General features: G+C 41.3%; 1 long non-coding RNA gene across 1 annotated transcript; it reads right to left on the bottom strand.

Annotated features, from left to right (window-relative positions):
- Positions 1–858: 858 nt before the first annotated feature.
- Positions 859–9,430, bottom strand: LOC121569822. Its single transcript, XR_006001393.2, has 3 exons — positions 9,226–9,430; positions 1,425–1,500; positions 859–1,340 (listed from the first exon to the last, which is right to left on the bottom strand). It is a non-coding gene; the product is annotated as an uncharacterized LOC121569822 (long non-coding RNA).
- Positions 9,431–9,648: the final 218 nt, after the last annotated feature.

Raw genomic sequence — 9,648 nt, 5'->3', positions numbered from 1 at the left:
CTTTCTCAAGTAAACGCATATAGACACACTCAAAGACACACACACGCACACACGCACGCACGCATGCACGCACGCACGCACGCACGCACGCACGCACGCACGCACGCACGCACACACACACACACACACACACACACACACACGAAACAAAAAAGGAGAGACACTGTCATTGCTTTTCTTCACTATATCAATACATTTCAGCAGTAACCTGAGAAACAACCATGCACTGGATTTTGTAGGACCCAAACATGTGATTATGATGGATCATAGGTTATTTGTGGATATATTGTTTTTCTGCCACACAAAAAGGTGATGTGACTGCCTGTTTGTGCTGTGTGTGTGGCTCGCTGAATGGCCACTTACAACACCAAAAAGGAGACGTTCCATGTAATTTCAGCAAGTGATGACACCCACCATCTCAGATCATTCTGAAATTGTTTATGTAGTTAGAAACAGATAATATTAGTATTCCTAAAACATTTGACATTTCATTTGATCTCTGAGAAATTAAGCTAATTGATTGTACCCAAATTTGCCATTTTTAAAAATAGGATTCACATAACATTCAATAAATATTACGTCTGTCAAAGTTAACGTGTGTGATTAATTTAAAATGCATAACGCCATTAATTTTCAAACGCTGCAGAGTTAGGACAACAACAAGTCGCAAATGGGCAACAGAAGGAGTCACTCTGTCACGCCCTGACTCAGGGGACTCTTATATGTTGAGTCAGGGTGTGTATATTCTTTGTTGTGTATGTTCTATGTTGTATATTCTAGTATTTGCGGATCTATGTTGGCCGTTGTGGTTCCCAATCAGAGGCAGCTGTCGCTCGTTGTCTCTGATTGGGGCCCATACTTAGGCAGCCTATTGGCACTATTGAGTTGTGGGATCTTGTTCTGGGTAAGGTTCGTTGTATGTACAACCTTAGGACTTCACGGTTTGGTCGTTTGTTGTTTTGTTGTGTATTTATTCAGTGTAAATAAACATGTACGTATATCACGCTGCGCCTTGGACTGACCCGTCATTAGACGAACGTGACACACTCACACAAGACATCACAACAATATGGAATTCCACTCTGGAAATGGTCAACCGTGTGCATAGAAACCAACAACCACAGAGATGCTCTGGCCCAACAGAAGACCAACATCACCATGCCAACAACAGCCGAACTGGAGAAACAATTGACTGAATTGTTTTTTTTTAATTATCTTCCACTGCATGTACATGTACTTGACTGAACTCTTGAGCTCAGTGGTGTTGCCTGCTTTGTGCCATCTCTTGTGGGTGATGGACAGCTCCGCTGATAAGATTCAAGCTGACATTCACAACAGACCTGGAGAAACACAAGGAAAACACCAACGTCACATGGCTGAAGATCGCCACCACACTCGACCCAAGGTTTAAAGAACTGAAGTACCTTCCCAGAGCTGAGAGGGGGGAGGTGTGGGCTCTGGTTAACAACTTGCTGAAAGAAGAGTGGCCTGTACAGCAACCTGAGGAAGCAACAGAGTCAGAGCTAAAAAAGAAAAAAGAGGCCTTATTGTTGGGTTCAGAGTCTGAGTCTGATGAAGAGGAGTCCATTGAGAAATGTGTGGAGCGTTACAAAGCAGAGCCCAGCATCAACATGGAGGACTGTCGACTACAGTGGGGGTCACAGCATGCAGGGGTACACAACAGGCTGGCCCGCATTGCATGCAGTACCCTGGCAACACCTGCCACAGCAGTACCTTGTGAGAGGTTGTTTTCACTCTCTGGGCATATTGTACAGAAGAAAAGAGTAGCTTTATCATCTGAAAATGTCAGCAGGCTTGTTTGTCGTAGCAACTGGCTCAGTGGAAAGTAATAGGAGGACTGAAGTGAATGCTGACAGGTTTATGCTCTGGTGAAAATGCTATTAAAAACATTCTGATAGATTATTTGTGTTTCCGTCCCTTACAATCAAAGCATAGTCTGCCTAACTCAATGCACTGCTTTTTAAATGAAAAATATTTATTTAGAGCCACATTTTAATAAATTCATAAAATTGCGATTAACTACACAAAATCATGTGATTTTATATAGTACCCAACATCCAATTTGGACCATCATTCTTCCTACCATTGTGCAAGACATGAGGAATGGTCAAAAGCCACCCACGGACCCCCCACACTCCATGCCAATCCCACCCCAACAACCAGTATATGGTATCAGTTCTCTATGTCTGACAAGTAATATGGAGCTGCGGCTTGGAGTATTGCTTCTTCATCCTATGTAATGTATTCCCTGTGAATCTGGTGATGTTTTTTTCCCCCTGTTCAGAGAAAATAGTAATTGAAGTTGTTTGCATTATTTACCATAAATTAGTGTTAAAGTATCAGGTGTTTGCCCATCAGATGCTGCTGTTCCTGCTATACCGCCACACTATTTTATCTCTTTTGTTGGTCTCTTGTGTTTATTAAATGCATCAAATTGTATTTGCAACTTTGGGTAGGAAAACCAATAGATTTTGCTCATATTAACAATAAGTCAAGCCAGTCCTCCATGAAAGCAATTCAGTTTGTCCTTCTCTTAGCAACCTAATGCTTCAAACCAACTCTCCTTAAACAGTCTAACAAATGGCAGCTCTCTGAGAGGGCTATCCCTATAGTGCAATTCTCATATGAAGGCTTTTCTTACAAGCCCAAAACTTTGATAGAGAAATGGGTTAGTGACTAAAATGTTGTGACAATCGCTAATAAAATAATACAATTGCATGGCAGTTATATGTTTTTCAATACAATTATTAGAAACTATATCTATATGTAGTGTGATTAGTGACATTTACTATTAAACCCAGCCAAAACCAATACCATTACTCAGTTGGTAGAGCATGGCGCTTGCAACGGCAGGGTTGTGGGTTCGATTCCCACGGGGGGCCAGTATGAAAAATGTATGCACTCACTAACTGTAAGTCGCTCTGGATAAGAGCGTCTGCTAAATTACTAAAATGTAATGTAAATGTATTTCAAAACACTATACAGTGTGTAGAAAAAAAAGAAGGGAAGCACTGCTAAGGTACACAATAGTAGATTTAGGTAGACAGAAGGTGCTCTTTGGTAAAAGGGGTAAATTGGTCATCAAAACGAAAGGAGGACCAAGGCACTCTTCATATGATTAATTAAAATGCCTTTATTTGTATGGCATGTTCAATGGAAACAAAGTTTAAAAACTCTGACGCGTTTCGGCTGCATGGCCTATATACAGTGTGTGTTTGGGACTTTTACCAATAGAGACCATAACATTGAAACCATTAGAACTGCTGTAGCCTTATGGTTTGCTTGTTCACCAGGAATGGTCTAACTAATCCAGACCTATTTTGAAGGGAATAAATCACACACACAAGGTCTGTTGCCTGGACACAGATTAAGCCTAAGAGAAGGACAAACTGAATTGCTTTCATAGAGGACTGGCTTGAATTGTGAGGATGACCACAAAATGTATTTACATCATGAGCAAAATCTATTGGTTTTCTACCCAAAGTTCAAAGAAAATGTTGTGATCCTCTGTAATTCAGCTGGTAAAGCACGGCGCTTGTAACGCCAGGGTAGTGGGTTCGATCCCCGGGACCACCCATACACAAAAATGTTTTAAATGGATGCACGCATGACTGTAAGTCGCTTTGGATAAAAGCGTCTGCTAAATGGCATATTATTATTATTATTATTATTATTATTATTATTATTATTATTATATTATTGTGATCCATTTAATAAACACAAGAGACCAGCACAATTGATAAAAGGTTGTGGCGGTAGCAGGAACAGTGGCATCTGGAGGGTGAAACCTGGTACTTTCACACTAATTTATGGTAAATAATGCAAGCAACTTCAATGGCTAATTTCTCATTGTACTATATTTATTGAAGATTATATGAATCCTATGAATTAAAAAGGGACAATTTGGGTGCAATCAATTAGTTAAATTTCTTAGAGATCAAATTATACTTCAACAAAATAATGTTTCAGGAACGCTAATCGTATCTGTTCCTAACTACAGATATTAACAATCTGTCGAAATCCTCTTTCTTGTGCTTTGAGGTGGAATGACCCAGAGGAGATCAATGTAAAAAGAGAAAGAGCCGACATGTTCTGTCTGACTTTCTGCAGCCTATCGCAGAAGAAGAGCAGACGTTTTGTGCGTCCCAAATGACACCCTATTCCCTATATAGTCCACTACTTTTGACCAGAGCCCTATGCACTAGTATTGCACTAAATAGGGAACAGGGTGCCATTTGGGACACAGCCGTAGCCAAGGGACAGGGGAGGAGGAAGGATAGTAGACTCCATGTGTCCTCACAACACTATTGGGCTCACTGCCTGCCACTAGGACTATGATTTATGATGCCGTCAAAACCTACACTGTTATTTTGTTTGTACTTTACCAAGGGTCACTGTGTTGTTGTACAGTTTACTGTATGCCTCTGTCTCACACTACTGTAATATGATGCTCTCTCTCTTATGCCCTTTAAAATGAATAGATATCTATATTTTCAAAAGCTTGTGAATCTTGTGTTCATATTTCACAACCTCCATAGGCTTTTGGAGCTGCTTATATGCAATAGAGCAAAATAATAGGCCTACACTTGATTTAGGCTACATTATTGCATGCTTAATGTTTCTGATCAGTGATAGATGAGCAAACGAATATGTAAGCTATACCACCTCCACTTATTTGCCCATCCAGATAATTAACCAAATATACAGACATAGATTCAGTGGAACCAAATCATATTATTGATTAAGACAAGTCACAGGCTTTTGGTAGGGAGTAGGCCTAGGCGACTAAGCGACTGCGCGTGAAGCGCAAAATAATCCACTTGTTAAGCTACATAACATGCTGTCAAAATGTTATGATCAGTGCTAATAAATGAGCCAACTAGACAAGATGATCATGAGCAGCACTCACCTCAACTTAGCTAACTTTTCCATAGCCTAATTGTAGCCCAACCAATATCCAAAATGGAGATTCAGTGAAAATAAACATCGGATTGATTGAGTCCCCACGCTTCTCTCAAAGCAGTGTGAAACAGTGCTGGAATAGTTGACCACAGGCGGGTAGGCTATTGCTTAAAATGTATTATAATAATTGGATGAATTTGGGAGTTTCAATTGCATTAGCCTACTTAATTGCAATATTTTCGTCATTCAGTGATATTTATTCCTGCAGTAATTTGGTTTGGATCCATCCAGTTGTGATTAAGAAAAACAATGCATGTGGTGGACTATGCGAAGAGATGATCAAATTTAAAACTGCCAGGAAGGAGCATAGTAGTAATGGGCGCTGCCGAACAACCGTCAAGAGCATAAGAACATAGTGCATACCAATGTTGCCTCAGCATTACGGCTACATTTCATACTAAGCCATAGGCAGAACTTTATCGCAATCATGACTAGGTTGGTTGGTGGACATAAAAGTAGAGGCTATATATATATACAGTGGGGGAAACAAGTATTTAGTCAGCCACCAATTGTGCAAGTTCTCCCACTTAAAAAGATGAGAGAGGCCTGTAATTTTCATCATAGGTACACGTCAACTATGACAGACAAATTGAGAGAAAAAAATCCAGAAAATCACATTGTAGGATTTTTTATGAATTTATTTGCAAATTATGGTGGAAAATAAGTATTTGGTCACCTACAAACAAGCAAGATTTCTGGCTCTCACAGACCTGTAACTTCTTCTTTAAGAGGCTCCTCTGTCCTCCACTCGTTACCTGTATTAATGGCACCTGTTTGAACTTGTTATCAGTATAAAAGACACCTGTCCACAACCTCAAACAGTCACACTCCAAACTCCACTATGGCCAAGACCAAAGAGCTGTCAAAGGACACCAGGAACAAAATTGTAGACCTGCACCAGGCTGGGAAGACTGAATCTGCAATATGTAAGCAGCTTGGTTTGAAGAAATCAACTGTGGGAGCAATTATTAGGAAATGGAAGACATATACCACTGATAATCTCCCTCGATCTGGGGCTCCACGCAAGATCTCACCCCGTGGGGTCAAAATGATCACAAGAACGGTGAGCAAAAATCCCAGAACCACACGGGGGGACCTAGTGAATGACCTGCATAGGGCTGGGACCAAAGTAACAAAGCCTACCATCAGTAACACACTACGCCGCCAGGGATTCAAATCCTGCAGTGCCAGACGTGTCCCCCTGCTTAAGCCAGTACATGTCCAGGCCCGTCTGAAGTTTGCTAGAGTGCATTTGGATGATCCAGGAGAGGATTGGGAGAATGTCATATGGTCAGATGAAACCAAAATAGAACTTTTTGGTAAAAACTCAACTCGTCGTGTTTGGAGGACAAAGAATGCTGAGTTGCATCCAAAGAACACCATACCTACTGTGAAGCATGGGGGTGGAAACATCATGCTTTGGGGCTGTTTTTCTGCAAAGGGACCAGGACGACTGATCCGTGTAAAGGAAAGAATGAATGGGGCCATGTATCGTGAGATTTTGAGTGAAAACCTCCTTCCATCAGCAAGGGCATTGAAGATGAAACGTGGCTGGGTCTTTCAGCATGACAATGATCCCAAACACACCGCCCGGGCAACGAAGGAGTGGCTTCGTAAGAATTATTTCAAGGTCCTGGAGTGGCCTAGCCAGTCTCCAGATCTCAACCCCATAGAAAATCTTTGGAGGGAGTTGAAAGTCTGTGTTGCCCAGCGACAGCCCCAAAACAGCACTACTCTAGAGGAGATCTGCATGGAGGAATGGGCCTAAATACCAGCAACAGTGTGTGAAAACCTTGTGAAGACTTACAGAAAACGTTTGACCTGTGTCATTGCCAACAAAGGGTATATAACAAAGTATTGAAAAACTTTTGTTATTGACCAAATACTTATTTTCCACCATAATTTGCAAATAAATTCATTAAAAATCCTACAATGTGATTTTCTGGATATTTTTTCTCATTTTGTCTGTCATAGTTGACGTGTACCTATGATGAAAATTACAGGCCTCTGTCATCTTTTTAAGTGGGAGAACTTGCACAATTGGTGGCTGACTAAATACTTCCCCCCCCCACTGTATAGTGCAATTGGAAAGTATTCAGATCTCTTGACTTTTTCCACATTTTGTTAACTTACAGTCTTATTTCGTCATCAATCTACACCCCATACCCCATAATAACAAAGAGGGGGAAAAAAAGAAATACCTTATTTACATAAGTATTCAGACAAATGCAATGAGACTCGAAATTGAGCTAAGGTCCATCCTGTATCCATTGATCATCCTTGAGATGTTTCTACAACTTGATTGGAGTCCACCTGTGGCAAATTCAATTGATTAGACATTAATTGGAAAGGCACATATCTGTCTATATAAGGTCCCACAGTTGAAAGTGCATGTCAGAGCAAAAACCAAGCCATAAGGTCGAAGGAATTGTCCGTAGAGCTCCGAGACAGGATTGTGTCGAGGCACAGATCTGGGGAAGGGTACCAAAATATTTCTGCAGCATTGAAGGTACACAAGAACACAGGGGATTCCATTATTCTTACATGGAAGAAGTTTGGAACCACCAAGATTCTTCCTAGAGCTGGCCGCCCGGCCAAACTGAGCAATCGGGGGAGAAGGGCCTTGGTCAGGGAGGTGACCAAGAACCCGATGGGTACTCTGACAGAGCTCCAGAGTTCCTCTGTGGAGATGGAAGAACCTTCCAGAAGGACAACCATCTCTGCAACACTCCACCAAATCAGGCCTTTATGATAGAGTGGCCAGACGATGCCACTCCTCAGTAAAAGGCACATGACAGCCCGCTTGGAGTTTGCCAAAAGGTACCTAAAGGACTCTCAGACCATGAGAAACAGGATTCTCTGGTCTGATGAAACCAAGATTGAACTCTTTGGCCTGAATGCCAAGCGTCACCTGGTCTGATGAAACCTGGCACCATCCCTACGGTGAAGCATGGTGGTGGCAGCAACAAGCTGTGGGGATGTTTTCAGCGGCAGGGACTGGGAGACTAGTCAGGATCGAGGGAAAGATGAACGGTGCAAAGTACAGAGAGATCCTTGATGAAAACCTGCTCCAGAGCGCTCAGGACCTCAGACTGGGGCGAATGTTCACCTTTCAACCGGACAACGACCCAAAGCACACAGCCAAGACAATGCAGGAGTGGCTTCGGGACAAGTTTCTGAATGTCCTTGAGTGGCCCAGCCAGAACTGGATCTGCAGAGAAGAATGGGAGAAACTCCTCAAATATAGGTGTGCCAAGCATTTAGCTTCATACCCAAGAAGACTCGAGGCTGTAATCTATGTTTTTGCTTTGTCATTATGAGGTATTGTGTGTAGATTGATGATGGAGAAAAATAATATTTTAGAAAAAGGTTGTAATGTAACAAAATGTGGAAAAAGTCAAGGGGTCTGAATATTTTCCGAATGCTCTGTATAAAGAAAAGTCTGCAAAAGGTTGGCGGGATGCAAAAGTTGGCGGAGAAACGTCTTGGTTTGAAAGTTGTATTACAGATCTCAAATAAACTGCACTGGTCAATTCAGGCTCTGTCTCAAAGGTATACTGGAAGTATCATTAATGATGCAATGATTACATGATGCTGTAACAAACTTGCATAAACCACTAACTTGCCAGCAATAAAAGGTTAGGGAACTTGGTCAGTGCAATAATAGTGTGTTGATTGGGAAATCATAGGGGTTAAAAATAAGTTACAAAAGAAACATCAACAAATTAATAGTATTGTCAGAGCTAGCCCCGATGTTCCTATATCCCTTGTCCCTTGGACAACATAGATACGTTTGTATTGACAAAAACCTATACTCCCATGTTCGTAGAGTATTATTAAACCGACTTCAAAACGCAGGTCTCTGTGTGTGGCTATCGCGATTTGTGCATGCATACTAACCGAAACCTTGCAGGTGTTTACATGGTTTTGCACGTGTGCCAGGTGATAGAAACACAATGGTACCAGCGCTCTAAAAAGTTGGGTAAATAATAGTTTCCTGTGGATATTTTTCTCAAATTTCGACCCGAATAAGGACCAACTACACAGACAACTGATAGAGTAAGTTCAAATCTAACTCTATTCAACATTCTGGCGTGTAAGGAAACGATTCACGTTTTTGCAGTGCTTTATTTCAGACTGTATACCAGAAAGTAGCTACAGAATTGTAACGGGATATGTGATGCTCCATAAACGTTCCAGCCTGGCTAATGTAAAGTTTAGCAAGTATTCTTTTCAACTAACCTGTTCTTGGAGATACTTTCTTCGTTCTCGATTCGGAGGAAAGCGTATCTTATGAATGTCCGTGTCCAGTTGCATGTGGTTCTCCAAAAAACAGATACAATTCAGAAAGATATTAATTCCACGTTTTGTATCGAGTAAGAAATACCTATTTGCATGTGTGGAGATCTTTTTTTTGGTCGCACTGTGTGACATGCTATCATCTACTTCTAAGCGCGGCCGAGTCGCATAGAAACGACTAATTCCTGCAAAGATGTTGGGAAATGCAAGATGTCTTGCAGCTAAAATGGCTAGGGAACTCCTCACTTGGTCCAAAACGTGGATTTAATATGTTTTTTGGAGAAGCACCTGAAACTGGACACAGATATTTCTTCCGAATCGAGAACAAATAAAGTATCGCCAAGAACAGGTTAGTTGAAAAATTCC

The sequence above is a fragment of the Coregonus clupeaformis genome, chromosome 7, assembly GCF_020615455.1.
Source record: "Coregonus clupeaformis isolate EN_2021a chromosome 7, ASM2061545v1, whole genome shotgun sequence".
NCBI lineage: Eukaryota > Metazoa > Chordata > Actinopteri > Salmoniformes > Salmonidae > Coregonus > Coregonus clupeaformis.
This window is presented reverse-complemented; position numbering and strand designations above follow the sequence as displayed.